This window comes from Otolemur garnettii, unplaced genomic scaffold (genome assembly GCF_000181295.1).
Source record: "Otolemur garnettii isolate 467f Iridium unplaced genomic scaffold, OtoGar3 scaffold00009, whole genome shotgun sequence".
NCBI classification, from domain to species: Eukaryota; Metazoa; Chordata; class Mammalia; order Primates; family Galagidae; genus Otolemur; species Otolemur garnettii.
The window spans coordinates 11,128,664-11,133,568 of record NW_003852404.1 but is presented as its reverse complement, the minus strand read 5'-3'; the positions used below and the strand labels follow the sequence as shown (position 1 = coordinate 11,133,568).

Genomic DNA, 4,905 nt, shown 5'->3' with positions numbered 1-4,905 from the left:
TGTTGTTTGGCGGGCCCGGGCTGGGGATTCGAACCCGTCACCTTAGGTGTATGTGGCTGGTGCCTTAGCCGCTTGAGCCACAGGCGCCGAGCCGATTCTTTTCTTTCTATATTAAAAACTAAAATTTTTATATTAAAAGCTAAAGTTTTCATGTATGTTATAGCAAAGACCTTTTAAAAAGATCTTGTTAATAATTTTGAAGTACATATAGTTTTTTAAAAAAATTATTCTAAAGTTTTTTTTATCTGATTTGGAAGAATGTAATGCTCTATTCAAAACCAGCCTGTTCAATTAACTTTAAAGTTGCTGTCATTTGCATAACGTGAAGATGCTGTCATTTGCATGGGTGAATTAAATGAATATAAATTTTTAACAAACAGATTATCATCTGTTTTTACAATTAGATGGAAAATACTGACCTATTTTTCTATTTTTTCCTAAGTTTGCACTCTTTCTAAATATGAAAATATTTAGATTCAACCTTTAACATTGATAAAATTAGAATAAAATAAAATGATTTGGCTGGTACAATGGATCATTTGAGGCCAGGAGTGGAAGGATCAGTTGAGCCAGGAGTTAAATACCAGCTGGGGCTGCATACCAAGACCTCATTTCTATAAAACATTTAAAAATTAGCTGGACACCATAGCATGTGTCTAGTGCCAGTTACTCAGGAGGCTGAGGCAGAACGTTTGCTTGAGCCCAGAAGTTTGAGGTTTCAGTGAGCTATGATGCTACCACTGTATCACTAGTCCCACAACAGAGTGAAACATTGCCTCAAGAAAGAAAAAATTTCTCATAAGTAGTATGAATTTTTTTGCCATAAATTACTATCAGAAATTATGTTTATCACAGTGATGGAAATACAGAAGGTATATTTAAATATCCGAGAAGAAGGATATAGGGATATCATGGAATTATGTCTGATTTCTTTGGAGACTGAATATAGTAAAGTAGCTCTGCAATTTACCTTTGTATTTTTTTTTAACGTTTATATTTCTAAATAACATGCTTTTATTGCTTCTTCATGTTTCACTTGACCAATGTCTACGAATTTCACGCTCAGAGATTATGATTTATCTCTCGCTGCTATACTCACACACACCCCCTTTCCATCTCTGTGTCCCAATATAATTACATGGAAATTTTGGTTAGGTGAGTATTCATTCATTAGTACAGTATTATGATTATGTAAATATGATCAGATAGTTTACCACGAGTAGTTTTCTTTTCCTCAATGTGATCTTTTGTTTTCCTTAGAGTTCATAAATGACTAAAATGTTTAATTTTCAATGTGATTATCACATGTTCAGTCTCAAACATGTTGCCAGCTATCTAGAGATTCTTCATATATATAATCAGAATTTAAATTGCCATTTTAGGGAGTTGATACAGATTGTGTTACATCTAAGTCTCCTCAACATTACAGGTAAATTGTTAGAATTGATTAAAATGTCAATTGTTCCCAGATTGATCTGAGTTTTAATGTGGCAGCCATCAAAATCTGAGTAAGTTTTTCATAGCACTTGACAAGATAATCATAAAATGTATATGGGAATATAAAGTACCATGAGAGGACACCTGAAGACGATTGGCAAAGTAGAAAGACTTGTTCCCAAGGATATTGAGACAGACTAAAGCTGTAATAATACAGTATGCTGTTTACTTGAGGATAAATAGACTATGTAGTAGAACAGGAAATTGAAAAACTGAAGAATATAAGCATTTGATTTAAAGAAATCAAATAAGGGGAAAAATATATGAGGAAAAGACCTACTTTTCCATCAGGAGTGCTAGGATCATTGACTAGCAATGTGGGGATAAAGTAAAACTTGACCCCTTCCTCGTAGCATACCAGATGTCAGTTTGATGTAGCTTGTAGCTCTAAGTGTAAAAAAGTAATAGAAAAACATCTAGAGATACTTTTATGATTTTTTCAGCAGTGGGGAAAGATTGAAGCAGAATCAAAAGGACTAATCTCAAAGAAAAAGAACGAATTTGTGTTTGGTAAAAGCCATCATTAAGAGAGTGAAAGTTGGCTAGGCTCAGTGGCTCATGCCTGCAATCTTAGTACTTTGGGAGGCCAAGGTAGGTGGATTGCCTGAGCTCAGGAGTTGAAGACCAGCCGGACCAAGAGTGAGATCCCATCTCTACAAAAAACAGAAAAACTAGCTGGGTGTTGTGGTGGGCACCTGTAGTCCTGGTAACTCAGGAGGCTGAGGCAAGAAGATCGCTTGAACCTGGGAGTTGGAGGTTGCTGTGAGCTGTGACAGAGCAGCACTCCACCCAAAGGATAGGGCGACAGAGTGAGACTCTGTCTCAACAACAACAAAAAAGAGAGTGAAAAGTAAGCCACACATAACTACCTGGCAGAAGACTCATGTGTGGAATATGTGAAGCACTGTTATAAATCCATAGGCAAAAATGTTTCAAAATTGTCAAGACACTTGAATAGACAATTTAGACAAAAGATTATCCAAATACCTTATGAATATATGCAAAAGTGAACAGCCTCGTAAGTAATCAGTTAATGCAATTGCAAACCACAATTAAATGATACAATACTCCTCCCACCCCAAAAAGGCTAAAATTAAAAAAGATTGCCAGTATCAAATGTTGATGAAAACGTGGAGCAATAGGAATGCTTCTGTGCTTATGGCAAGAATGCAAATTGTAAGCTGTAACCCACTAAGTATATATCAAACAGAAAAGAACACGTTTGTCCATACACATGCTCATAGCAGCTTATTTATAACATCCCAAACCCAGAAACCACCCAGATACCTGTCAGCAGTAGAATGAAGAAATGAGTTGTGGTTTATTCGTACAAGAGAATCCTGTAGGTGTCCATGAAAATGGACTCCTTGCTACAGTGGCATGGGTGGCTTCACAAACATAAATGTTCAGTGAAAGAATCTAGACCCAGCAGACTAAATGAATATGTTTATTTAGTAAAATTTTAAAAATAGGAAAAGCTTCTTACAGGTGTACAAAAACGTAGGAAAAGTGTATTGCAGCTTTTAGGGATGCATGTTTGTGTGATAAAAATACAAAGAAAAGCAGTGGAATTAGAACCACGAAATAGGCTGTGTTTACCTTTTAGAGCGAAATAGGGGAATGACTGGGAAGGGAATAGAGAGGATTCTAGGTGCTGACAGTGTTCTGCTCTGTGACCTGGGTGATACTTAACAGGTCAATGTTCACTTTGTAATAAATCACTAAGCTGTTCACTGTTGTCCTCTGTGTGTGTGTGTGTGATATATTTCATAATTTCAAAGGGTTTAAAAAATTACAACCTTTTAATGAAAGAGAAGAAAAGAAATCCTATCCAGGAAGATGTAGGTATTGTATACCTTTTTACTTTCTTCATTTTAGAGAGGGAACAAATGTGAGGGATGCTACTGTATACAATTGGGTGATGTATTTCCTAGACTGAAGGAAGTAGTAAGTTAAAATTTATATGTGCGTTCTTTTTTATCCCCCCTTGCCAAGAAATGAAGATTATACCAACTCCTTTTTCTTCATAGAAACATAAAATCTTTTTTTCCCCTACATATATATTTGTTACAGCCTCACATATTAATGTAGAAATTTTCTTAAGAAATTAAAAATGGGCTCAGTGCCTGTAGCTCAGTAGTTAGGGCTCCAGCCATATGCACTGGAGCTGGCAGGTTCGAGCCCAGCCAAGCCTGCTGAAACAACAATGACAACTACAACAAAAAATAGCCTGCTATTGTGGCAGGCACCTGTAGTCCCAGCTGCTTTGGAGGCTGAGGCAAGAGAATCACTTAAGCCCACGAGTTTGAGGTTGCTGTGAGCTGTGATGCCATGGCACTCTCCCAAGGGTGTCATAGTGAGACTCTGTCTCAAAAAAAGAAAAAGAAAAAATGCCTATAGCATTTTAAGCTTGCTGACAAACAATTGGTGGTTTGTGAGCTGAGTCCAAATTCTATATTAATGGAGTTAAAACAAAAAGAAACAAGACTGCCCAATGTGTTATATATCTTACTGGGAAATCAAACATAACTGTTCTACCTTTTCTCTTCTGGAATTAGGAAAAAATTATGTAATTTCCTGCATATAATCTTTTCATTACTGGACTCTTGATTAAGTTCAGTGACTTAGGATAAAATCTTGCTAAATGTAATAGTTAATGTCACCATACTTTTGCAACTAGTTTTTTCTTTTGTAATATTGCTGTTTGTCAATGGGCAGTGCAATTTTGAAGTAAGAGCTTCATGATCTGCTAGCAGAAAAGAGCTTGACTTACTGGTTTTTTTCCTCGTTTTTGGAATTAGCAGTGCATAGTAATAATAAAGTGTAATTTCCAAAGGAAATGTAAATTCACCCATGTCTATTTCCATCTCTATAGAATGCAGCAGTAAACTAGAATTCTAAAGTGATTTCCACAAATCTGCTTACATAGGCTTAAAAGACATTGCTTCTTCATGATGTCCCTATATGTTTTCCATACCCTTTGTGTCATTCTAGCCCTTCTACGTTCAAAGCTCCCTATTGGACTTGGGTAATTTCTCCAAAATTTGGAGAGTCTTTACATAGTGAAATGATAAAGATGAAGGCATGACCGCATCATATAGGATTTTATACAAGACAGAGAAGTAGTAGACATTCAGTAGAATATATATATTAAAATTTTCCTGGTATATAGATTATTATTAATATGCCTTATATTTTATGGAGGTCTGTCTGCCAGTCATTGTGTGCTAAGCAGTTTACAAAGATTATCCTTTTTAATCCTCAACAAGTCTGTGAGGATAAGCATTATATTTTACTTCACTTTATAGATAAGAAATAAAATCTTTGAGAAAATGTGACTTTCCTATGGTTTCAAAGATGCTAGGTTTTTGTTTTGTTTTTGTTTTTGTTTTGAGACAGAGCCTAAAG

At 35.7% G+C, this 4,905-nt stretch overlaps 1 protein-coding gene across 2 annotated transcripts in view; it reads left to right on the top strand.

The window, feature by feature from the left end:
• The window catches only part of GABPA (GA binding protein transcription factor alpha subunit), a 44,610-nt gene that overhangs the window by 38,421 nt on the left and 1,284 nt on the right, over positions 1-4,905 (top strand). The gene's annotated exons all lie outside the window — the stretch shown is intronic.